Source organism: Silene latifolia, chromosome X, assembly GCF_048544455.1.
Source record: "Silene latifolia isolate original U9 population chromosome X, ASM4854445v1, whole genome shotgun sequence".
In the NCBI taxonomy this organism is placed as follows: Eukaryota; Viridiplantae; Streptophyta; class Magnoliopsida; order Caryophyllales; family Caryophyllaceae; genus Silene; species Silene latifolia.
This window is the reverse complement of record NC_133537.1, coordinates 285107004-285134901: the sequence shown is the minus strand read 5'-3', so window position 1 is coordinate 285134901 and position 27898 is coordinate 285107004. Positions and strand designations below refer to the sequence as shown.

General features: G+C 40.8%; 1 non-coding gene across 1 annotated transcript; it reads left to right on the top strand.

Moving 5' to 3' along the window:
• The first annotated feature begins 25369 nt into the window (after nt 1–25369).
• On the top strand, nt 25370–25476 carry LOC141624631 (small nucleolar RNA R71). The gene has a single exon (XR_012534437.1). It is a non-coding gene; the product is annotated as a small nucleolar RNA R71 (small nucleolar RNA).
• The last annotated feature ends 2422 nt before the right edge of the window (nt 25477–27898 follow it).

Genomic DNA, 27898 nt, shown 5'->3' with positions numbered 1-27898 from the left:
TTTTTCATCCCGGTGGACTTTGTCATTGTTGATATGGAGGAAGATTCCAACATCCCAATCATTCTAGGAAGACCTTTCTTATACACCGCGGGTGCGGTGATTGATGTGAAACTTGGTGAGCTCACTCTAGAAGTGGGAGATGAGAGTATAACTTTCAACCTTGACAAGACTATGAGAGCTCCCCGCTTACATGAACCGTGTTTTATGATCGATCATTATAGTCGGAAGGATGAAAGGAAGAAGTCGGAACTCCAATGGAAGAAGAAAATTGAAGATGCTCCGTTCAAAGAGCAAGTGAATTGTGACAAAGAGAGCTTGCAAAGCTCACCAAAGTCAAGCAATGAAGAAGATGGCCTTATTGGCCAAGAAAAGGAAATGGGAAAGTTGTCTCCATCAAATCAAGAGATTTTCAATGATCAACTCAATGAAGTTTGTGGTCTTTGGGACGACGAATTTGAAGGGATTTTTAATCCCTACATTGGTAATGCCATCGATCAAGACCGACAACAAGGGCCAAGGTCTATCGAAGACCTTTATCATGACAATGAACAAGCGTTTGATTACTTTTTCAAGGTGTTGAGCAACATCAACAACACCTTGAATATGCCCCCTTGACATCTCATCAAGAATGAGAGTTTGGTGGAGTCCTCCCTAAACCACCATTTGTAAATATTCCTAACTCCCTAACTTGCATTTCAATTCTTATATTGCATTTTTGTCATTTTTGGATTTTTATACTTTGATTAAGATAATTATCATGTTTGAGAGAAGTGAGGGAGGGACTAATAATTTCAATTGTTGTGTAGTGCTTTAGCTTAGTGTGGGGATGGGAATTGCCTAGGCTATCCATGTCTTAGTAGTGCCCCCACAATGAAGAACACGAGATATGAAGAAGAATGAAAAAATTACAAGGGATATGCAAAGTACACGGATGGAACTGAATCCGGGTAAAAAGGGGCAGAACCCGAGCGGATTCAGGAGAATCCGCTCGTCTTCAGGCAAGCCGGGCATATTGGGTAGAAGACGCCCGTCCATTATGAGCTGAATTTTTGAAATTTCTGCCTGTCAACGAATCCGGGCGTCCTGCAGTAGAATCCGCCCGTCTTCAAAAATCCGCCCGTCCTAAAGGAAAGACACCCGTCTTTTTGGCTGAGGAAAACAAGAAAAATCCCTGTAAAGGAATCCGCCCGTCTTCCCTAGAAGACGCCCGTCCCGCATTTTCAAATCCGCCCGTCTTTGTTCAAAGACGCCCGTCTTTAGGCGAGTTTTTCCCAATCCAGAACAGGCCGAATCCGGCCGTCCCGAGCAAAAACCGCCCGTCTTGCCCCTGCATTTCAAATTTTTTCGGATTTTATAAACCCCCTCCCACATTCATTTCTTCATTCCTTCATTCATAACACTACTCATAAACCCCATATATAACTCCAAAACCCTCATCCTCTCCATCACAAAAACAAGATTCCTCAACAACATTCACCAAAATCAAATCAAAACATCCTTTTAACAACAAATCAATCACTCCTCTTTCAACAAAAATCAAAACCAAGCACAAAATCTTCAACCTTTGAGTCTATTTTTGAATTCATAAAGGCAAAGCCTTTCATCTTTAAATCGATTTGGGCACAATAGAAATTGAAGATTTTCACTCTTTTCTTGGTTTATTCATCAATGGCAAGGACTAAGAGAGCAACAAAAGCAACAAAGGCAACAAAAGCAACAAAGGCAAAGGCACCAAAGGCAAAGGCACTCTCATCAAGACAAAAGAGTCTTCAAGCAAAGAAAGCATTGGCTATGGTGGTAGCTAGCCCAAACATGGAAATGCAACAACAACAACCTCCCATGGAAGCAACAACATCTTCTACTCCGGAAATTGCTCAACTTTCAATTATCCCGGAGGTAATTTTCATTTCCAAATCCCATAGGGACACTTTTGCCAAGTTTGCTAGAAAATCATTTCTATCCACCAAGTTTATTTGTGAAGATACCTTAGATAAGTTGGGTGTCCTTGAGCAAACTAGAGCCTTTTTTAAAGCCGTGGGGTTGAAGAAATTGTTTGAATCAAAAGAATTGACATACCCCTCCCTTACCTTAGAATTTTTGAGTTCTTTGAAAGTTAACAAGGTTGAGACTATGGAAACCATCGAGTTTCGTCTAGCTAATGTTAGTAGGCGCATCTCCTTTGAGGAAATGGGTAAAGCTTTGGGTCTTAGTGATTCACCGAGTTATTTTAAGAATGTTGGCAAGTATGACCCCGACCCTCTTTGGGAGGCAATTTCCGGAAGGAAATTTGAGGACTTTCATGCTAGTCGCGCTCTATTAGTCCACCATCCGGGCATTAGAGTGTGGCACAAAGTCATAGGGAACACCATCATTGCAAGAAAAGACACCAACCATTTCACCAAACTCGATTTTGTTCTTCTTGAGTCGGCTTTGAACATTGGAAGGGAATTCACCAAGCCTTTCAACTCTCTAAGGCTTTTGGTGGATAGATGGCTAAATATTGATTGTGGGAAGAAAGGCACCACCGTTATTGTGAATGGAGGCCTAGTCACTATCCAAGCTAAATACTTTGATCCAAACATCAACAAGGATAGCAAGTATGAGGCGAAAGAGGGTGGTCATCTCATTGATATTAATACTATGATATACAAGTACAAGTGGGTTACCCATAACCCTCTTGACACCAAGTAAGGATGGCTCACTAGTGAGGCTAGATCTTTCACTTTGCCTTCAAAGATTTGTCGATTAAGTGTCCACCGGACCAACTATCTACTTCCCCTTTCAAAAGAGGCCGAGTACATTATCTGACAACAAAAGGGTGAAATTGAAATGCCCTCCTCTTCCATTGTCACACCAACCTATCCTTTCGAGTACCAAGAGTTCAAGCCCGAAGGTGTTGAAGCAAGAAATGATTATTTGACTCTTCTCATGCAAGAGATGCACAAGCAAGCCTTCGAGGATCGGAAAAATGCTTACTTAGCCCAATATCCACCCCTCCTTCACTTAGCTAGGCAAGGACTACTTAACCCTTCATGTCCTTTGCCTAGTTGGGCGGATAGGTAAGTCTTCTTTCCGAGTACATCTAGGGTTGTTCCGGGTGATAATGAGGTTGTCGGTAATGAAGAGGTTGATGATAACATTGATGAAGAAGCTAGTGAAGAAGGAGAAGAGGATGATGAGCAAGGTGAACAAGAAAGTGAAGAAGAAAGTGGTGATGAATCCACTTCTAGTGAGGAAGATGATGATACTGATGATATGATGGAAGATTAGCAAGCTTTAGAGGCTCCTACCCTCTTGAGGTTTGTCTATTTCTCTCTTTGTTTTATTTATTAATCTTGATCATTGTTGGAGTAGTCCTAGCACCATTGAGGACTAACACCTCGGCCCCATTAAGGTGTTCTCATTTTATTGTTCCCACCTTTCAAAATCCAAAATGACAAAATTAGTTTCATGCATTGCATAGTGTGTGCATGAACTACACCCAACCTTAGGACATTAGCAATAATGTCTAGATCGGTTTGTGGAAGTTAATGCATACACAACGGGAGGTAATCTAAATTATCCTCTCCGTCATAAACAAAAACCACGCATCATATAGTGTAGACTAGTGTAGCTTGCATTTAGTGTAGAAATCATGCATCATGTTTGCATAATTTCCCATCATTTTGGCCATTGAGGACAATGCCCATATTAGTGTGAGCATGGGGAATTCTAACTTAACTTTTATTCAAAAATCCAAAAAAATTGAAAAATTTCGAAAAACCATAAAAATTTGAAAATTGAAAAACCCCAAAACAAGTTCATTTCTTTTTTAGTGTAGTCATGTATATATTGTTGTATATATTGTGTTTGTTCTATCCTTGTTCACATTGATTGACTACGCCACATCCGAGACATGAGGATCATGAAGACCGCATGGTATGATCTTTCCAATCTCCTTTTTCCTCTCTATGTTAATGACTATGTGGCTTTATTTTGATTGATGCTGTATAACAATGTGAACTTAGGACTTTCATTTAGTTTATATGTCATATTAGTTGGTAGAATCACTTGCATTAGGATGTATATATTAGTTGCATCATGGCATGTAGTTGCATTTAGATGAAATATTTTGAAAAGTGCCTAATTGAGAACTTTGACAAGAGCAACTAAGCCATTACAAATACTTTTTCAACTTAAGACTTTGCCTACTAGAATGGTTGTAAAACACCCTAGATTGTGTCATACTAGTGTCTTTTGACCCATGACCCAAAGCCTAGTCAAGGGTTTGCATGTGAGTCACCTATTCCAACCCCGTGATGCGATGTGGACTTGGTTAACTTGTCTAGGTGACCTTGATTGACCTTGTGGTAAGACAACCCAAAAATACTTTCTATCAATAAGTTTGAAGTGCTCATTGTGAAAATTTTGTTATGTGGAAGTAATTTATTGCTAAGGAAACCTCAAATGTTATGAAATGTTGAAATGTTGAGAATTTTAGTTGTTTTGATGGAGGCTTACCACTTCGATGTGCTTTGGAGAGGGATCCATTGAATTGGGCCCCCACACGGTTGTGAATTCAACTGCCCAGAGACAGAGTGACTATCACCCCGAAAAGCTATTGTCTAGAGGTTAATCGGTTGCCTAATAAGCGATTGGCGAAAACAAAGGACACTAACCCGGAAGGGACAAACCTCGTCTCTAATTTTTGAAATGTGAAAGTTGAATGAGTTCAATTTTGAATACTAGTCATATCCACCGTTGTTTATAACGATTTGAGCATTTCATTCCCAAAAAGTCTTTTATTCAAGCCACTTTGTCGAGCTTGGGACGATCCATGACCTTTACTTTTGTATAGAATTTGAGACTTGTCATGTCATATGCTACTAGCATCATAGGGATCATCATTCCATACCATCCGATCGCTCTTGACGAAAGCATTTGGAAATTGAGGACGAAAGTAGTCTAGTTTAACACCATTTTGAGGTGATTTAGTGCCATCCTCTTAGCCTTAGTAATTTGTTGAACTAGTATTTGTGAAGGATTATATGCTCTTAAATTTGTTCTCTTTTAGTTGCCTCCGCCACTTGATGAGGAAGTGGCTATTCCTTTTGTAGATGCATCCATTATTTGATTTTGTGTGCTTAATGTTTGGACGTGTCGCCATTTTGGCAAGACCCACCTTGCCTTGCAAGAAGGCATCCTACCTCATGGTTGTCTTGTTGTGAGTTGAAGGGGCGGATTGAGACCCGCTAATTTTCTCATATAGGCTATGTAATTAGGTTAGTTTAAATAATGGTCCTAGTCTTTGTCACCTCTTTACTCAGGACGAGCAAAGGTTCGGTTTGGGGATATTTGATGTGACCATAATTAGCGCATATTTAGTCCCCGAATTAGCCTTGTTCCCATGCTTTTTAGTGCATATTTGGGTCATTTATTGTCTTTAGTTCTTTGTTTTGCATATTCTTTGAGGTTTTGTGTCCTTGGTAGGAAAGGAGTGCAAACCTTGCATTTTCATGTCAAAATGAGACTAAATTGATTAAATTCAATGACCAAGCATCAAGGAGAGACAAGATTAGAAGGCCTTTGTACATATTATAGTAGATGAGCAATGTTAAGGAAAGATCCTTGCATCCCCAAGGAAATCCCCAAGGGTTTTACGAAGAAAAGGGAAGAAAAGAAGAAGAAACAAGACTGAGGAGCAATCCGTGCGGATTGTCCTGAATCCGGCCATCCCCAGCACGAGAATCCGTGCGTCTTCCTTCAAAGACGCCTGGGCAGCAGCTCCAGAAGACGTGCGTCTTCTCCCAAAGACGCCCGAGCAGAGGCTCACGAATCCGGCCGTCCCGTGCCTAAGACGCACGGATTCCAGTCCAGCACAAATCCGTTTCTTCAAGCTTCAAAGAAAGAAGCCCTTCCTTCGAAAAATACCGGCGTCTCCCTACCCAAATCTCAAAAGTGTAATTACTAGTTTAGCCCTTAGTTAACCCGAATGCATCCACCTAATTTCCACTATAAATACCCCATTAGTCTAATTAGAAGAGCATGTTCTTCTTATCAATTATTAGAGTAGCTAATATCAATCAAATCTCTCTTTAGTTTTGTAATCAACAATTAATTAAGTTTTAATACAAGTTTTATTTCCTTAATCTCTCTTTTGTTCATCCTTTATTTTGGGTAATTGAAGATTATTTGGGTTATTATTGGGAGATTGACAACCTCTCAATCAAGCATCAAGTACTTCTTTTATTCTTTGTTTTATTATTGGAATCATTAGTAGGTATAATTTCCTTAATCCCTTTTTAATTATTGTTAATTACTTTCATTTATTCATCATGTTTCATTTTGTTGGTATGATTGACAGCATTGCTAGCATGATCAACATGATAATGAGTGAGTAGTGACGTAGCTAGGGTTAATGGGTAATTAGGGGAAACCAACATGGGGAATGATTCATGCTTAAATTAATATGATTTAATGGTTTATTTGCTTGTTTGTTTTGATCTCAACTCATGCACATGTTATGTTTGATGAAATGTGAGCCTATGAATCCTTGTATTTTTTACCCATCGCCTATCTTTTCAATGAGACTTGTAAGATATAAACCAACTCGAGTCTCATTAAACCATGCATGTTGTTGAGTAGGGAAGATTAAGTTGACTTGTAGGTGTTGTACAATCTAATCGATTCGGCTCTGGGACCCAAACTTTCCTAGGATTGTAAGATATAACCCAACTCAATCCATCACAACAATAATTGCTTGCTTATAATTTGAGAACATGTTTGTATGATCAATTCCCATGATTTCCCTATGACCCCATGATACCCTAGTGCTTTTTATCAATTGTTTACAACCCTTTCAATTCATCTTGCTTATTTACTTTCATTGCTATTTAGTTTAGTGACCTTCTACATCAACCCAAATTGTGACACCCCTAAGACACCACTAGTTTCAATAGAAATCTCATCTCAAATCCCGTCCCTTGGGATCCGACCTTTACTTGCCTCTTTACTAATTGTAGAGTTGTTTGTGAAGTTATAAATTGTGTTTTGGTCTAGGTGCTTCCAACGACAATTGTTCCGAAAAATAGAATATAGCTCCGACGATTCGACCAGTAGCAAAATTAATTGTGCTAGGATGTAGGGGAACTGTAGGTTAGGCGGCATTAGAATTAACATGGCCTGAAATCGCATGCCGGTCGATCGACTGGCCACGCTGAGATTGCTTCGTTTTAATTATTTTAATTGTTGAGTTTGACGAATCGAGTGCACGCGACCAGTTGAATACCTAGGATTTGACCGACCCAATAAAGATCGAAAGATAGGGAAGGGAGATAGCCTGCTTAATTAAGACGACTAGATTAATTAGATCGAAAGATTGATTAATTTAGACCTTTCAGTCACTTTTCAGGACGAAAGTCAGTATTAGTGGTATTAGGGACCCGTAGCGAGATCGAAAGATGCTACCTGTGAGAGTGGACCGAAAGGACCTCTTATTTTCCCGTCTCACGTGATTGTTTTCGACCTACCTAGTTTGCTGCCGCCGAAACTATAGTGAACCGACCATCCTTGCACCCTTTTAATTCTTGATTTTATCCGTTTATTTAGTTTACTGTCTTTTATTTGCCTTTAGCTATAGACCAAATCAACTCAACCCCCACACACTGTTACCTTAGACTGAAATTAGACATCTAATAATTACATCATCCGCCTCTCGTGGTTCGACCACCATTACCACTAGCTTTTGTTAGTTTTAATAGGTTTTATAAATTTTATTTTTGGTACTCACAACGACGGGTATCAAATTTTGGCGCCGTTGCCGGGGAGGCAATTGTTCTAATTTTTAGTTGTTTTATTTTAGTCTGTTTCTTAGTTTAAGGGACATTCGTTCCGTAAACTATTCTCATATTCCTTTTGTAGTTTCTTCTTATGCGCAGGTCACAAGGTGGTGAATTAGTACCTTTCAATCCTGAGATTGAGAAGACCTTGCGTGAGTTGAGACGATCATCTAGGATATTGCCGACAGAGGAAGAGCTGAGTACTCTGTCTAGTTACTACGAGAACGAGCTATACGAGGAGGATCCACCATCATCACCCATTTCCACTTCTTCATCCAAGACAGTAACATCTCCAGAATTTCCAGTCATGGCTGAAGAAGCAACTATAGCAAGTCACTCTGAGCCGACAGCTGCAAATCTATACAAGGGGTTCGAATTACCGGGAGCTGATAGGAAATTCGAACCGAAGCCTTCTTATATCAACTTGGTTGAGAGAAACCAATTCGGGGGAGCTGCAAATGAAGATGCAGCCAAGCATATGGAGATATTTATTGATTATTGCTGCTTTATACCCCCGCCGACCGGTGTGACCCAGGACCAGATAAAGGAGACTATGTTTATATTCTCACTCCGCGATGCTGCAAGGGAGTGGTACAGAGATCTGGATCGAGCTGCTAATGGGATCACCGACTGGAATTCTTTGGCCTTGGCATTCTACAAGAAGTAATTTTCTGCCTCGAAGACGAATGCTATTAGAGCTCAAATCACGAGATTTAAACAGGGGTCGGATGAGAACTTTCATGAGGCATGGGTCCGTTTCAAGAAGCTAATGCGAACAATTCCGCATCATGGGTTTAAGAAGTGGAGCCTATGCAATCAGTTCTATAATGGGCTCTATGACGATCAAAGGGCTATCCTGGATGCGACAGCTAATGGCAGATTCCAGGAGAATACGGAGGAGACTAAGGGGTGGAAGATCATAGATGACTTGGCCACCCACAAAGCTGCGTATGGGAATTCCCGGGGAAATCAAAGGAGAGCTGCTGAATCTCCTTCTGTAGCTGCATTAGAAGCTCTCACGGCGAGATTCGACAAATACGAGTTGGGAGGAGCTTCCAAAGGAGGGATTTACCATGTAAATGTTGTTCCAGACGGTCTTTTCGTATGTAAAAGATGTGGAGCTGAGGGACATGTTTCAGACAATTGTCCTAGTCCCTTCGAGTCTTGCGCTGCCTTTCAACATTATAGGCAGACAAATACTTACTATGAGCCGAATGTCCACCCCAACTAGAGGTGGAGTAGCCAAAATGTCTTGAATCCGACTCAACCTCCACAGCAGCAGCAGCAGCAGAACTATGTGCCCCCTCATAAGCAACAACAGTTCCAAAAGCCTCTGTATGTCCCACAGCAGCAACAACAAACCCAAGGTTCTGATTTCAATGAGTAAAAGAATTTGTTGCTGAAGGAATCCCAGGCTAGAGAGGCCGGGATGAATATGTTGGAGAGCCAAATTGCCCAATTGGCTAGCAAGAATACAACTCGAGCTCTGGGACATATACCGACTCAAACTGATCAAAAGGAGACCCTTAATGCCATTACCTTGCGGAGTGGGTCTACCCTTGATGGGCCCATTATGGTTGAGGACGTCACTGAAAAAGATGAGGCGGAAACAAACGAGAAGAAGGCAGTGGCGAATAAAAACAAGAAAAAGACGATCAGCAGGTATGTCAGTCGATCGACTGACATACCCGGTCGATCGACTGAGGTGCGACAAACAGTAGCTTCTGGTCCTGTTGAAGTCAGTCGATCGACTGACCAACCTGGTCGATCGACTGACAGTGCTGCTGAAGGTGATTCTTTTCGTCCTCCAATGCCCGATAACTTGAGGGACCACTTGTTTCGGGGTACTACTGGCTCGAAAATATTGAGGACAGACCCGAATGCTGATGGGTCCGTTCCGGTTCCAAAGTACGACCCTTTGTCAATTAATGGTTCACATTTGAGACGGTCTGAAGAGGGGTCGAGCTACAACAAGGAGAAGGTTGTGGACTTCCAGCCTAAGTCCACCGATGCCGGTATGAGAGATCTAGAGGAGAGGGCTAAGTTGCTACTTTCAGCCCCTTATCCAGAGAGATTGGTGTTGACAAAGGAACAGGTATCATTTAATAAGTTTGAAAATGTTGTTCGCAGTTTAAATGTGCAAGTACCTTTCCTTGAATTAATCAATCAAGTGCCTGCTTATATGAAATTTATGAAGCAATTACTGTCTAAAAAGAAGTCACTTGAAACTGTGCATACTGTCGCACTAACTGAGGAGACATGCTCTTATTTGACCCATACTGCACCCCTTAAGCTAGAAGACCCGGGTAGTTTTTCTGTCCCATGTAATATTGGCACCTTTCCTATAGAGAAAGCCTTATGTGACTTAGGAGCCAGTATTAGTGTAATGCCCTTGAGTCTTGCTAGGAAGCTCAAATTGACTAGGTTTGCAGTAACCAACATGACAGTACAGATGGCTGATCGCTCTGCGGTCCAGCCAATAGAAGTCTTAGAGGACATCCCCGTGCAAATAGGGATGTTTTTCTTCCCTGTTGACTTCGTTGTGCTCGATATGCCCGAAGATGCCCACATCCCTATCATTTTGGGTAGACCATTCCTGCACACTGCTGGTGCAGTTATTGATGTTGGTTCGGGAACTTTGACCTTTAAGGTGGGCAAGCACTCCATTGTCTTTGCCCATACAACTAGGAAGCAATACCCCCTGTGGCCTGTCACTTGCAATACGGTTTCTGAAAAGAAATCTTATTTTATACTTCCTGAAATGCCTGTCTCTATTCCTACTCCTGTTGTGACACCTCCGCCCCAGATTGGAAGCAAAGTGGAGGAAGATTCTACTGTTTTAGATATTGTAGGAGCTGGTTTGGGGAAGGAAGAGCCACATGTTGCACCAGCTGTGAAGGAGCCAATTGTTCAAAGAGGTGGTCTAGGATGCCTTAGCTATGGCACTGATGAGGAGCCCGAAGATGAGCCAGTCAAAGCAACGGAGTCTGATCTGGATTCCGACGAGTCAGAGGAGGTCATTGAGTGGGAAGATGTCCGACATGTTGATCCGTTGAGCTTGTCGGATGATGAAGTTGAGAAGAGTGCCGCTGAGAAGATGAGCACTGTTGAGGCTACCTCTTGTAGCCAGAAGCTAGTCAAGTGGGCCATTCCATGGCCGTTCTTGATCAACTATTAGTTGATTGAGACTTTTTCACAAACTATACATTTTATTTGCTTTCGTTGAACCTTTTATTTATTGCTTTTGTGTGCGCGAGACTTCGTATTTTAACTTTGCTTAGGATTTTAAACACTTTACATGGTTACTTTGGGTTTTGCGCAATTTTGGGCGTGTATTATTGTGCATTTGCAGGTTTTTAGACCTTATTAGCTTAAGTTATTGAACTAATTCGTAGAAATCGGAAAGTTACAGTAGTTATTCTAGTCGATCGACTGACCCTTATGGTCGATCGACTGAGCTGCACAGTTCCAGGAGCTTCTGTTCCTGACACATTGGTCGATCGACTGAGTAATGTGGTCGATCGACCGGGGACACTTCTGTACCTGTTTACGATCACTCCCCTGCTGTGTTTGGTCGATTTGCGGAATGAAGGGAGTTTTCTACTACACTTTATTTTCCGTCATATATTTGATTTCTTCCATCTTCTTAATTTTGTACATAATTACCGCTTCAACGTTGTTTTCTCGGTTTTATGCGTGGTATTGTTGTCTTTTCAGGTACTTATTGGTAGCATCTGTTGCTCATCAAACCTCTAGCTCGCTATTGGTTTGGGGAGGTTTCCTTTTGCTGCGCTTAAAGTCTTGTGAGTTTCTAAGCCTTACTTCATGTCCTTTACTTAATTTTCTCGCAAATTCCCGTTTTTCTTTTCTTCATTACATGATTTTGCACAATGGAGACATTGTGCGATTTGGTTTGGGGAAGGGTTTTGCGATGCATTTCATATGTTGTTGCATTCACGTTTACATTTCAGTTTGCATTGTTGTTTAATTCTTTTTTATATACAAAAATTCAAAAAAATTTCAAAATTTTCAAAAATTTTAAAAAATGCACGTTTATTTTAGCATATAGGTCGAGTCGGAACGGTAGTATTTCAATGATGACATTGCATTTGCATCTGTTTTTTCCTAAGCCTTGCTAAATCGACATGTTTTTAGTAGAATCACATATGCATAGTCTACGAGTTTTCATTACATTTCTTTCTGAACTTTAGACTTGACTTTGATTATTGGCAAACTACATCATATTTCTGAGATTTAGAGCCTATAACTGGTGACATCCATGACCAGTTTATCTAGGATGTGAGTAGTTACTCCTTATGCGACATGTTACATAAATGTGCATAAATATGAACTTAATCTGCTTAATACCTGTATGCATTCGGTTTGTGGTTAGTTGACACATGTGGTAGAGGTCTTCCTTTATTCATTCTACCCATAAGCCCCACACTGCCAAAAACAGCCTTTTTGTCTCGTTACTACATCCTACACTTAGCCTGCCTTTGTCAAGCTAGTAGTTTACGTTTTCGGATTGTTACTTCGTTTTTGGGAGCATATGCTCATTCTGAGATGAAAAGTTGGAAAGATGAAAAAGGAAGGAAAGGAAGAAAGAAAGAAAAAGAAAAGAGATAAAATGATTCGACAAAAAAAAAAAGAGAAAAAAGAGTGTTGTACTGTAGATGAGGTCGATCGACTGGCCATCTTGGTCGATCGACTAATGCCGAGAAGAAAAGAGGAAAAAATCAATTCGCATGATTCAAGTCTTTATTCAAATGGCGATTTTTGCTCCCATGCTTCAATTGTATTTTATGGGGAGTTGATTATTTCGGAGATTGTGAGTTTTGTGCTTGCTATAGCACCGTGTCGATTGAAGTCTGAGCAAGAAGTGGATATTGTGATATGGTTTTATTACGGTACTAGCTTGATCACATGTACCCCACATTCCCATAAATGTTTTGCCTTTCCTGCCCATTATCTCACATATCCTATATATACCTCGGCATGTGTCATGGTCATTTGTTCGGTTGGAATGCATATGTACGGTTGTAGAGATTACTTTCATATTATATTGCAGGCATGTTCTTATAGGTCGTAGTTAGGTGAGAGTCACTACAATATTACTCCTTTCCATCTTATACATTATTCACCTTGTACTTATTTGAGTGATTTGAGCGACCCGTGAGAGTCCGATTTGATAAGTCTCTACAGTTGACTGTTCAGCAGTTTTTAACAACTCCATAACTTGTTTGCATGATTCACGTTATTGATTAATTGTTAATTTTGCATTAAATTGGTTTAGGCTATTCAATTGCATTTCGCTCTGAGATTGAACTCGTTCCTATAGATCGAGTCTAGTTCTTGCTTGGGGACAAGCAAGGGTTTGGTTTGGGGAAGTTTGATGCGTGTCTTTTATATGATGTTTTACACCCCATTTTACACGCATTTCAGAGCTCAATTGTGTAGTTTTATGCTACTATTTGCCCCATTTCGTCTACTTTCGTATTTTTATGTAATATTGCAGATTTATGCGGAAATGAGTAGATATTGAGCCAAATCCGTCCCCGAGTACCTTGCACTGCATTTGACGTAAAGTATTCACTCAAGGAACGAGCTTGGTGCGCATTTCGAGGCCTGAAAGACAAGTCCACGAGAATTAGAAGTCAAGTATCAGCTAAAGCAGTCGATCGACTAGCTCCCTTAGTCGATCGACCAAGGCACGTAGATCAGAAGCTACTGTTCAGCATAAGTTGGTCGATCGACTGAGCATCATGGTCGATCGACTGAGGCCGTGATTCAGCGTGAATTTAAAAGATCGAGAAATTTAAAGCCCATAGTACATTAGGTTTTGGAATAAGAACTACGTTGTATTCTATATAACGTAAGCTAGATTTACAGAATATTCATTCAGAAAATTATCTAGTTTTCCTTCAGTTCTTTATCAGTTTGAGCATATCAAATAATTAGGGTTTGGGATATTGCTTTCGTTCGTTCTTTTAATCTTTCCATTACCATTCATCTTCACGGTATTTTCCTCTGCTTATTTTCAGTTTCATTACTTTATCGTTCATAGTATAGAATTGTTAGTTAGTTTCCCAAAGCCATAATTATCGTTTTGTGCTAGCCTTTTATTCCATCAATTTAAGCATGAATTCAGGAATTAATTTCGTTAAATTCATTGTTGTTATCATTCCTAGTATGAGTAGCTAAATTAATTGTGCTAGGATGTAGGGGAACTGTAGGTTAGGCGGCATTAGAATTAACATGGCCTGAAATCGCATGCCGGTCGATCGACTGGCCACGCTGAGATTGCTTCGTTTTAATTGTTTTAATTGTTGAGTTTGACGAATCGAGTGCACGCGACCAGTTGAATACCTAGGATTTGGCCGACCCGATAAAGATCGAAAGATAGAGAAGGAAGATAGCCTGCTTAATTAAGACGACTAGATTAATTAGATCGAAAGATAGATTAATTTAGACCTTTCAGTCACTTTTCAGGACGAAAGTCAGTATTAGTGGTATTAGGGACCCGTAGCGAGATCGAAAGATGCTACCTGTGAGAGTGGACCGAAAGGACCTCTTATTTTCCCGTCTCACGTGATTGTTTTCGACCTACCTAGTTTGCTGCCGCCGAAACTATAGTGAACCGACCATCCTTGCACCCTTTTAATTCTTGATTTTATCCGTTTATTTAGTTTACTGTCTTTTATTTGCCTTTAGCTATAGACCAAATCAACTCAACCCCCACACACTGTTACCTTAGACTGAAATTAGACATCTAATAATTACATCTGCCTCTCTGTGGTTCGACCCTGTTACCACTAGCTTTTGTTAGTTTTAATAGGTTTTATAAATGTTATTTTTGGTACTCACAATGACGGGTATCAGTGGACTTCAGTCGAGTATGCGATTACTGGGAAAAGAAACTGAAGAGTGAAGGTGGGCCCCTGATCAGGTGGATAGTGCCATGGTGGCATCTCAGGTCAGTGATTGGAGTATCATTTTTGGATCCGACGCGGTCCATTCGCGTTCCCGGCTTGGAATTCAAGGTTCATACCTTTCCAGAGAGATTGATGAGGCAAGTGGGCTTAAGACAGAAAATCCTAAAGCTAGGCACTTTCCCTCAAATTACCTTGGCACATACTGCAGAGTCTTGTCGGGAGTGGGCTATTCGTTGGGCCCAAAGGAATATGTGGTTCATACCTGTCTCAGTTGGCTCATTATGGGTATCTGACTCATATCTACAATGGAGGAAAGTTGGCACCCCTGAGGAGCGTGAGAAGCTAAGGAAACACGAGCCTATAGACTGCAAAATCCGCGAGGTCGAGAAGGAGAACCAAAGGTACTTGACTGAGGAACAAGAAGAAGAGGCCGGATATCGGGTTGTTCGTCCGTCGAAGAAACCAAAGAATGCTCCTACTGAGAAGATGGTAGTGGATCTAAATGGAGATGCTAGACCGTGAGAATAACCGTTGGTAATTAGGTCGGAGATAACGCAAGAGCGTCCCGCTCGTGGTCAAGACAAGAAATATGACAAGAGTGACAAAGGCAAGGGGAAAATGGAAGAATAGTATTAATCATTTTATAATATTATTATTTATTATTATTTGAGTTGTAATAAATGACGGGGTTTTTAGAATCCTAGCCTAGCATTTTAATTTCAGCATTTAAATTTATATGTATTTGGCGTATTACTATTATTTATGGAACAATGAATAAAAGATTTATTAGTTAAGAAACTTTCATAAAATTCCTTTATTTATTCTTGTCGAATTTCAAATGCAAATGCAAATGTCCTTCTATTTACATTTTAAAAATGACGGGTTGTATCCTGTGAAGGATTGCCTACGTATTCATTAGAAAAAATGAAATCAAACTCTGTGTGTAGTTCAGGAAAATGTAAAAGAATAAATGTTCGAAGCAAGAGCTTGTAATGAACTTAGAAAATAAGCATGTGCTTTACTTACTCCTAAAGAAGTGAAATTTAATTTATTTGATGATATGAGGATGCCAAAATGTCAAAATGCAAGAGCGAAATGTCATAAGCTTTTAGCGGGCCAGGGGCCGGTTTTATTTCGTGTTGCACGAGCGGCACGTGGGTCACGCGAGGCCCGTTTTATCCTATTTCTAAGGGTAGTACCATTTCAATTGGTCTAGGTTGGTAGGATTAGAAAAATCATTCTTGTCTAGGTCTATGATCTTAACCGCACCCCCTGAAAGTATGGACTTGACCAAAAATGGTCCCGCCCAATTAGGCTTAAATTTTCCTCGTGGATCGATAGGTAGGAGAGCTCTGACTGACTTGAGTACTAAATCTCCTTCTTTGCTATTTCTGTTTGACCCGTTTGTTAAAGGCGTGTTTGATACGTGCCTGATGATATGTCTGCACATTATGTAATGCGCGTAGCCTTCGTATGTCCAAGAGGACGAGTTCGTCATACCTATCCCTTTTCCAATCAGCTTCTAGAATTTGACTTTCGAGTAGAATGCGCAGAGATGGGATCTCTAGCTCCACTGGTTGTACAACTTCCATGCCATAAATCAAATAGAAAGGAGTATCTCCAGTGGGCGTCCTAACTGACGTGCGATATCCTCATAATGCAAATGGAATTTTGCTTGGCCAATCGCGATAACTGTCGATCATTTTCTTGAGAATTGTGACGACATTCTTGTTAGCTGCCTCTACCGCGCCATCAGTTAGAGGTCTGTAGGGTGAGGAATGATGATGCTTAATCTTATATTTGGCTAGCAATTGTGCAGCTTCGGTCTGAAAATGTGATCCATTGTCACTGATGATTTCATGTGGGCAACCATATCAACAGATGAGATTGGTTTGTATGAACTTCGCCACATGTTTGGCTGTAAGGCTGGTGTAAGATGCTGCTTCGACCCATTTAGTAAAATAGTCGATGGCTACTAAAATGAAACAGTAACCTCCTGTCTCAGCTAGAGTGATCTTCCCAAGGAACATGTTATACATTCCCGAAGATCTGGCAGTTGTGACAGTGCCTAACATATTTGATGCAATCTGACTCCATTGTCGTCTAGTAATACCCTAGACGCGTAATCTTCTTAGCCATTATAGGTCCACTCATGTGAGGACCGCATTCTTCATCATGAACTTCTTCCATTATTTTCTGTGCCTGTGAAAGATCAAGGCAACGCAGGACGGCACCAAGAGGTGTTCTTTTGTACAACTCTCCCTGCATGAGGAGGTATTGAGAGGCAAGTAGGCGTATGGCGCGTTGTCCCCTCTTTTCCATATCTGGTGGGTATGTACCATAGAGCTTGAAATTAAGAATAGCTTTGAACCAAGGTTCCTCTGGGTTTTCTTCTTCATCCGTGAGGAAGTGTACATAGGCTGGCTCTGATCACCGTTCAATGCACAAGGGCATTTCAACCATGTCGTTTAGCATATTAATCAAGGATGCGAGTTTTGCAAGAGTGTCCGCAAACTGATTATTGTCTTCGCGAGGTAGGTGTAGATAAGTAACCTGATCGAAGAATTGAGCGACTTGATCTATCCTAGCCTAATAGGGTGCTAGACTTTCACTTCGGATTTTCCAGGATCCAGTAATTTGGTTGATGATTAAAGATGAGTCACCGTGAACTCGAAAATGCTTGATGCCTAAACTCACTGCTGCTTGTAAACCAATGAGGCAAGCCTCATCCTCTGTTGTGTTATTTGTCACCTCGAAGTCGAGCTTGACAGAAAGTGATGTATGCTCGCCTTCAAGAGAAATGAGCAACACGCCTATTCCAAATCCTCTAAAATTGGATGCCCCATCAAAATAAAGATCCCAAGAATCCATACTGGTTTGTAGAATATCCTCATCTGGAAACGACCATGTGTCTATTGCTTGTGTATCGTTTATTGGATTGTCTGCGAGGAATTCGGCCACTACACGACCCTTTATGACTTTCAAGGGTACGTATTTGAGGTCAAACTCTGAGAGCATTAAGGTCCATCTTGCTAAGCGTCCATTGAGAACGGGTTTCTCGAAGAGGTATTTGACGGGATCCATTTTAGAATACACCTTGACAGAGTAGCTAAGCATGTAGTGGCGTAGCTTCTTTTTTGCCCATACAAGAGCGAGGCATGTCTTCTCAAGAGGTGTGTACTTACACTCGTACTCTAAGAACTTCTTACTAAGGTAGTAGATAGCTCTCTCTTCCTTTCCAACAGTTTGCGCGAACATAGCCCCCATGGCTATTTCGGTGACTGTGAGATATAAACCAAGAGGTTGATCTCGTTGGGGAGGCATTAGCACAGGTGGCTTAGCCAGTATCTCTTTTATCTTGTCAAATGCCTTTTGACAGTCTTCGTCCCATATGGTTTGGTATGTTTTCTTGAGCTTTTTGAAGATAGATCATGGTGAGTTTCGATATGAATCGGCTTATGTATTGGACCTTGCCCAAGAATCCTTTAACCTCATTTTCTGTCTGGGGTTGTGGCATTTCGATTAAGGCCTTGATCTTGGATAGATCAATTTCTATTCCCTTCTGGCTGACGACGTATCCCAGAAGCTTGCCTGACGTTACTCCGAATGCACATTTCTGAGGATTAAGTCTTATATTGTACTTGCGCAATCTGAGGAAGAACTTGCGAAGGTTATCGATGTGCCCATTCCTATCCTTATATTTGACAATCATATCATCTACGTACACCTCCACTTCTTTGTGCATCATGTCATGTAGCAAGGTAGTCGCAGTGCGTTGATATGTAGCCCCTACATTGATTAGACCCAATGGCATAACAGTATAACAGTACGTGCCCCACTGAGTGATGAAGGCTGTCTTGTGGATATCTTCTACGGCCATTTTGATTTGGTTTTACCCTGCATACTCATCCATGAAGGATAAGAATGCGTGATCTGCTGTATTATCTACCAATATGTCGATGAGTGGTAGAGGGAAGTCGTCTTTAGGACTCGCCTTGTTCAAGTCTCTGAAGTCAACTCAAAACCGGATTTGCCCATCCTTTTTAGGTACGGGGACTATGTTAGCCACCTAGTCTGAATACTCGGAAACTTTGATGAATCCAGCTTTGAATTTTTTTATCGACATCTTCTTTAATCTTAAGAGCCCACTCTGTCCTCATCCGACGAAGCTTCTGTTTTACAGGCTTGAAACCTGGCTTGATTGGAATGCGATGTTCAGCAATATCCCTGTCGATCCTTGGCATGTCCTTGTAAGACCAAGCGAAGATGTCTCTGAACTCGTGTAGGAGGTCGATGAAATTGGCCCTTTCAGTTGGGCCTAGGGTCGTCTCTATCTTAAGTTCTTGGGGTTCTAATTCCGTTCCTACGTTGATAGGTTCGGTGTTTTCTATAACTGGTACCCCTTCCCCCTCTTCTAGTATTTCTTTGATTATATAGGGAGGTAATTCGATTGAGTCTGGGTCAGGATCATCCTTATTATCATCGTAAATAGAATTGCATTCAGAATAACATAAGAAGTAAGCGGAATCAGATTTATTCATATTAAAATTTGAAAACAGGTGAAACAAAGAAGCCATCTGCACAGTAGTCAGTGGCGGTAAAGGGACAGTTGCTGAGACATTCCCCAAGCTACTGTTACTAGATGATGTTATGCTAGGAGAAACGGAAGGGTGGGGAGTGACGACAGGAGGAGACTCTCTAGCGACTTCTCTAGACTTAGGTTCCGATTCTGACTCTGACTCCGACTCTGATTCGAATTCATCATCTTCGGGTTCTCTTTTGAACATCTCTCCTTCTGCGGTAGTGACCTTGAAGAATTTTTCTCTATTTTTGGTCCATTTGATCGACTTTCTCCATCCCTTCTGCTGATTTGAGTTGGTGTCGGTGATCAATGTTGTAAGGTTGAAATGGTCGTCTTGAAGTATCATGGTAATGATCTCATCCTGTGCTGCCCTGACGAATCGATCCTCTCCAAACAGGAGGCTAACAGCTTGTTCGTCGAGACAAGGTGTCTGACGAGCTTTGACGGTAGGAACCGTTTCTGGAGGAATAAAGTAGCAATTGTGGAAGACCTCGATTCCAGCAAGTTGAACGCCTTTGTATCTCCAAGGTTCGGGAAATGCATACAAAATTTCACAGTCCCCTTCTCTGACGAAGTAACCATTTAATGTAGGGAGATAAGGTTGCATTTGGATTCCCTTTTTCTTGCGATTCCGAACCTGAGTAAGCATTTCAATAGTTTCGGCTTTCGTGGGTTTGTACCCCATTCCTAGTAGTATCTTTTGGGAGTCACACTCTCTAATAGGTGCGAAGGTACTCTCTCTGATAGGGTTTAACGACATTCCTGGGAAGTATCTCTGGGACTTGAGCAAGTGGTTGACCACTAAGTTGGAGTATGGATCGAAGTGTAAGGGAGCCAGCTCACTCTCTATAAGGTTTATGATTTGAAACCCTCCAAGCTCATACACTGGATCTGCAATTACATGGTTGCTTGACATTTTCTTTATCACGGCCTTGATAGGTGACGAAGTGATCGTCACTACCTTGCCATCTAGAGGGATCTTGATTTTCTGGTGTAAGGTGGACGTTACTGCTTTGGAAGCATGAATCCAGGGCCTACCCAAAAGTATATTGGAAGATGCCTCTATGTCCACCATCTGAAAATTAACCTTTTGCTCGATTGGCCCAGTGGCCACAGTAAGGTTAACTAGCCCCACTAATTTACGTCGCGTTCCATCGTACGCCCGAACACCTTGGTTGGTAGGAGTCCAGTCTGATTCTTTCATGCCTAACTTGTATGCTGTTTTTAGTGGTATGACATTGACAGCGGAGCCATCATCCACCAAAGTCATGGGTACATTTTTCTTCAAGCATGTGACTGTAATGTATAGAGCAAGGTTATGAGTGACACTAAAGGGAGGCAAATCTTCATCCGAGAAAGTAACTGGGTTACTTAGCTTGACTGAGTCTTGGAAGACTAGGTTGATGACGTCGTCAGGTGTAGCGTTATGTGCTACGTTCAATTTGGCCAATCCTTGCAGTAAAGCCAGGCGATGATGAAATGAACTTGCAACTAGTTGCCAGACGGAAAGATCAGCCTTTGTCTTTTGAAGTTGCTTCAATAAATGGTCGGGAGAAGTATCTTCGCCATCGTTGGGTGTGATGACATTTGTGTTAGTAGTAACTGGACCATTCGTTTGAGTGACATTTTGATATGGATGTCCTGAACGAGTAAGGTGGTCTACATCTTGAGCTTCATTAGCCTGGACTAGAGGATGTATTGTGAGGTAAATGGTCGGTGTATTGATTTCGGTTACTTGTAGTTAAGAGTTACCTAGACCAAAACAATATTTATAACTTCACAAACTACTCTACTTTTAGTAAAGAGGTAAGTAAAGGTCGTATCCCAAGGGACGGGTATTGATGTAGGATTTTCGATTGCAAGTAGTTGTGTCTAAGGGTGTCACAATTTGGGTTGAGGTAGGACATCAACTAAACTAAATAACAATGCAAACAAAATAATGAAAGCAAGCAAGATGATTAAAATGAGATGTAAACAATTGATTATAAGCACTAGGGTGTCATGGGTTCATAGGGGATTCATGGGATTTGATCATACAAACATATTATCTATTAGATGCAAGCAATTATTGTTGTAATGGGATCGAGTTAGTGTATATCTTACAATCCCTTGGAAGGTTTGGATCCCAGAGCCGAATCGATTAGATTGTACAACACCTACAAGTTGACTTAATCCTCCCTATCCAACTATATGCATGGTCTAATGAGACTCGAGTTGGTTTATGTCTTACAAGTCTCATTGAAAAGGTAAGTGATGGGACGAGCGTCTTCTGAGGAAGACGATCGTCTTTTGAAGGAGGACAAGCGGATTGCTGTAAAGACGCTCGAATTCCTTGTCAGGGAGAAATCCGAAATTTTACCAGCAGTAGGACGAGCGGACTCTTAATGGGACGAGCGTCCTGACTGAGACGAGCGGATTCTTTGTGGGACGCTCAGATTCTCAGTCAGTCCAAAGATTTTTTTTCCAGCTCTCTCAGGACGAGCATCTTTTCACCAGGACGCTCGGATTGTCTTCAGGACGAGCGGGTTCAGGGTTGGGACGCTCAGATCTTCCCTTTACCACACGAATTAAGTTCCATCCGTGGGTATTTCATAACCCGTGTCATTTACTCTTCATTCCTTTGGTTATCATTGTGGGGGCACTACGAAGACTTGGATAGCCTAGGCAATTGCTATCTCCACACTATGTCAAAACAATAAACATCAATAATCACATAAGTCCCTCCCTCACTTTCTCTCAAAATGATGAAAATCTTGATCAAGGCATAAAAATACAAATCCAAAATTGACAAAAAATGCAATACAATAAGTAAAATGCAAGTTAAGGGGTTAGAATATTTACAAATGGTGGTTTAGGGAGGACTCCACGAAACTCTCATCCATACATAAGATGTCAAGGGGGCATAGCCAATGTGTTGTTGATGTTACTCAACACCTAGAAGAAGTAGTCGAAAGCTTGTTGATTGTCATGATAAAGATCTTCAATAGACCTTTGCACTTGTTGTTCTTCATTGTGGTCTATAGCATTACCGATATAGGGATTGAATATCCCTTTAAACTCATCATCCCAAAGACCGCATACTTCATCTACTTGTTCCCCAATAATATCACGAGTTGATGAGAACAACTCCTCTTTCTTCTTGTCATTATGGCAAATGAGGCCTCCTCTTCACTTGTCATGAGTGAGCTTTTCAAACTCTCTTTGTTGAGACTTTCTTGTTCCTTGGACGGAGCATCTTGGAGGTTACCCATTTTCTTCTCCCATATGGGTGGTGATTCTTTACCCATAGCCTGTTCTTTTCATTGAGACGTCAACTTATTTCTATCACTTTCTTGGCTATAATGATCAACCATGAAACACGGCTCATGTAATCGGGGAGCTCTCATTGTCTTGTCAAGATTAAAAGTGATTGTTTCATCTCCCACTTCAAGGGTGAGTTCTCCATGTTTCACGTCAATCACCGCTCCTGCGGTGTGTAAGAAAGGTCTTCCTAAAATGATAGGAATGTTGGAGTCTTCCTCCATATTAACAATAACAAAGTCCACCGGGATGAAGAACTTGTCAATTCTTACCGGCACATCTTTCCATACCCCTAAAGGTGTCTTCGTGATCGATCCGCCATTTGAAGCGTTATATTATTGCACTTAAGCTCTCCCATTCCTAACCTTTTGTACACCAAAAATGGCATGACACTCACACTTGCCCCAAGGTCACATAGAGCTTTGTTGATTGTGGTGTCGCCAATGGTACATGTAATAGAGAAGCTTCCTGGATCCTTTAGTTTTGGAGGTGAACTTCCTTGTAGGATGATACTACTCACCTTAGTGAAGGAAATAATCTCAAGTTTCCGGATGGATTTCTTCTTTGTAAGAATATCTTTCTTATATTTCGCATAGGTCGGAACGTGATTGATTAGTTCCGTAAATGGAATTGAGACTTCCAAGTTCTTGACAATCTCCATAAACTTCCCAAGTTGTTCATCAAACTAAGGCTTAGCTTGACGACTTGGAAATGAAAGCTGAATCACAATAGGCTCTTTCTCTTTAGCCTTCTCTTCATTCTCCTTTGAAACTTCTTGAATGGTGGGTTCTTCTTCTTTAGAGTTTTCAGCAACTCTTTCCTTGTCACTAGCATTCACAACATCTTCATCAACGGGCCTCTTCGGCCCTTCATACCTTGTACCACTCCTCAAATGGATGGCACTCACCGATTCTTATCTTGGGGGATTACTTTGAGGTGGTAATTGCCCCTTTTGTCTTTGTGAACTTAAAGATACCAATTGAGACATTTGGGTCTCCAACAACTTTGTGTGAGCTAGTATGTTGTTAATGGTGATGTCTTTTGCTTGGCTATCCTTTTCCATTTGAGTGAAAAACTCTTGTTGGTTCTTTTGCATTTGGAGGACCGCTTTTTGAACATCAAAACCTTGGTCATTTGTTTGATTGTATGGAGTTTGGTTTTGATAACCTTGGTTTTGGTTATAAAAGGGTCTTTGAGCTTTGTTTCTCATTGGAGGTGGAGTGTATGTTGTTTGAGGGTTTTGAACATTTTGGCTTTTGTATGAGAGGTTGGGATGGAATTTGGTGTTTTCATTGTAATAGTTGGAATAAGGGGTACCACTCTTGTATGCTTGGAAAGCATTCACTTGTTCCCCTCCATTCACTTTGGTCATGTCCCAAAGTTCCACAACTCTCACATACTCCACTTGGAATTGATGAAGATGCCACCAAGGCATTAACATGTTGCTTAGGTGAATTGGAGGCTTCTTCAAGCTTAGCCATAGCCTTCTCAAACTTCAAATTAATGGAATCAATATGAGCACTAAGTTGATCACCCAATTGAGTAATAGAGTTCACTTCATGCTTTCCTCCTCTAGTAGCCTTACGAGGTCTACTATATTGTGAGTTATGGACCGCCATTTCCTCAATCTTGTTCCATGTTTCATTATCATCAAATTTGGTAAACATTGTTGGGGCTGGTGTCCTCTACAGTTAGTGTAATAACATTTAAATCTCTAAAAGGATCAAAGGGCATACTTTTGTATTATTATCAGTTGGTCCACGTTTATCAATAACGGTTGGCTTGCTAGATAAGTTTGACGTTATTGTCATACAGATGGCGGTGATCAACTGGTCCCTAAAAGTCACACCTATAGGATACGTTTGAGAGATGTGACGGTATGAAAATACAGTCATGTTGATGCCTAAAATGACTAAGCAGTTAGTCGGAGTTATTGACTAGTAATTAGTCAAACGCGATGTTGAGATAATTATTTAATACGGATTAAATAATACGTGCTAAGGCGAATTAAGCGGTTAATTCGTAAATTGAATATAAACGATTTATATTTAATTAATGTATATTGAATTAATTTATTATACAATATCGTCTTTGTCGGACAAGTATTAATATATCGACTGAGTCATGTTATTAGTTGATATTTTAATAACCGATAACCGATGACGATTTATGATAAAATCCCGTCATATACATTTAGCGAAAATCGAGTCAAACCACGAGTTAAAATAAGGAGGAAGTGGAAAGCCCACTTCCTCCCTAACCCACGGTTTGGCCGAACAAGACAAAAGGAGAGAGCCTCTCTCCTTTTGACCTAAGCATAATCATTTGCACACAAACTAGGGTTTCGGGGCAATTCTCTCTGAAACCTAGATCTCACATCGAAAACCTCACATAAACTCTCTCAATATTGCAAGGCAATTAGAGAGTACTTTCTAGCACAAGGGGCATAGTCTCAGACGGTCTTGGGTGCAACGATTAGGAGGAAATCTACTTTGATTTCTGTTCTTAGGCCGTATTTGCAAGGACCCGAGGTTGATTCTTTGTTCTTTATCGTTTCTATTGTAATTTTGTTTTATGACAATAATCGCATGTTAAATTTGCGTTATAATCCTTAAAATTAAAGGGAATTTTACGGATATTTCCCTACAAACATACCATTTGATCCCATATTGAGAATGTTTCGGGAGTCATCATATAGACCATTCCAAAATTGTTGTACAAGGAACCACTCGCTAAGTCCATGATGTGGACAAGATCGGCAAGTATCCTTGAATCTCTCCCATGCTTCATACAAAGATTCCTCATCCCTTTGTTTGAAACCGGTAATTTGGGCTCTCAACATGTTAGTCTTCTCCAGAGGATAGAATTTCTTGTAGAAAGCAAGTCCCAATTTCTTCCAAGAGTCAATACCAAGAGTAGCCTTATCTAGGCACTTTAACCATTGCTTCGTGGAACCAAACAAAGAAAAAGGAAATAAGACCCATCGAATTTGGTCTTCAGTAACTCCGGTTTGAGAAATTGCACCACAATAGTCACAAAAAGTCTCCATATGAGAATGAGGGTCTTTACTAGGCATCCCCCCAAATTGACTTCTCTCAACTAATTGTATAAATGCGGATTTTGCAATGAAATTACCGGTCAAATGTTGTGCTGTGGGAGTACCATTGGGTAGGTTCTCCTCGGTTGGTATGGAATGTGATGAGAATTTAGGCATTGTGGGTTGATTTTGTGGTTGGTTATGTGTTGGGTTATCCTCTCCTTCTCTTGCAAAAGGGTTGATGAACTCAATGGTATTTGGTTGAATGTCCACAATCTCACCAATACCTCTTAAAGTATTCCTAGCAAGTCTTCTATTGTTGGTCAAAGTTCTTTCAATTTCAAGATCAATGGGTAACAAGTTACCTTGTGATCTCCTAGACATGCAAAGTATCAAACAACTTGAAAACAATTAGAATAAGCCTTGAGGAGTTTGACTTCTCCAAGGTAAAGAAAGACACAACTAAAAACAATTAAAGAAAATCAAATCAAGTTAACACCGTCCCCGGCAACGGTGCCATTTTTGGTCGGTGTATGGATATCGGTTACTTGTCGTTAAGAGTTACCTAGACCAAAACAATATTTATAACTTCACAAACTACTCTACTTTTAGTAAAGAGGTAAGTAAAGGTCGGATCCCAAGGGACGGGTATTGATGTAGGTTTTTCGATTGCAAGTAATTGTGTCTAAGGGTGTCACAATTTGGGTTGAGATAGGAGATCAACTAAACTAAATAACAATGCAAACAAAATAATGAAAACAAGCAAGAAGATTAAAATGAGATGTAAACAATTGATTAAAAGCACTAGGGTGTCATGGGTTCATAGGGGATTCATAGGATTTGATCATACAAACATATTATCTATTAGATGCAAACAATTATTGTTGTGATGGGATCGAGTTAGTGTATATCTTACAATCCCTAGGAAGGTTTGGATCCCAGAGCCGAATCGATTAGATTGTACAACACCTACAAGTTGACTTAATCCTCCCTATCCAACTATATGCATGGTCTAATGAGACTCGAGTTGGTTTATGTCTTACAAGTCTTATTGAAAAGGTAAGTGATGGGACGAGCGTCTTCTGAGGAAGACGAGCGTCTTTTGAAGGAGGACGAGCGGATTGCTTTGAAGCCGCTCGAATTCTTTATCATGGAGAAATCCCAAATTTTACCAGCAGTAGGACGAGCGGATTCTTTATGGGACGAGCGTCCTGACTGAGACGAGCGGATTCTTTGTGGGACGCTCGGATTATCAGTCAGTCCAAAGATTTTTTTTCCAGCTCTCTCAGGATGAGCGTCTTTTCACCAGGACGCTCGGATTATCTTCAGGACGAGCGGGTTTGGGGTTGGGATGCTCGGATCTTCCCTTTACCACACAAATTCAGTTCCATCCGTGGGTATTTCATAACCCGTGTCATTTACTCTTCATTCCTTTGGTCTTCATTGTGGGGGCACTACGAAGGCTTGGATAGCCTATGCAATTGCTATCCCCAGACTATGTCAAAACACTAAACATCAATAATCACATAAGTCCCTCCCTCACTTTCTCTCAAAATGATGAAAATCTTGATCAAGGCATAAAAATACAAATCCAAAATTGACAAAAAATGCAATACAATAAGTAAAATGCAGGTTAAGGGGTTAGAATATTTACAAATGGTGGTTTAGGGAGGACACCACCAAACTCTCATCCATACATGAGATGTCAAGGGGGCATAACCAAGGTGTTGTTGATGTTACTCAACACCTTGAAGAAGTAGTCGAAAGCTTGTTCATTGTCATGATAAATATCTTCAATAGACCTTTGCACTTGTTGTTCTTCATTGTGGTCTATAGCATTACCGATATAGGGATTGAATATCCCTTCAAACTCATCATCCCAAAGACCGCATACTTCATCTACTTGTTCCCCAATAATATCACTAGATGATGAGAACAACTCCTCTTTCTTCTAGTCATTATGGCCAATGAGGCCTCCTCTTCACTTGTCATGAGTGAGCTTTTCAAACTCTCTTTGTTGAGACTTTCTTGTTCCTTGGACGGAGCATCTTGGAGGTTACCCATTTTCTTCTCCCATATGGGTGGTGATTCTTTACCCATAGCCTGTTCTTTTTATTGAGACGCCAACTTATTCCTATCACTTTCTCGGCTATAATGATCAACCATGAAACATGGCTCAAGTAATTGGGGAGCTCTCATTATCTTGTCAAGATTAAAAGTGATTGTT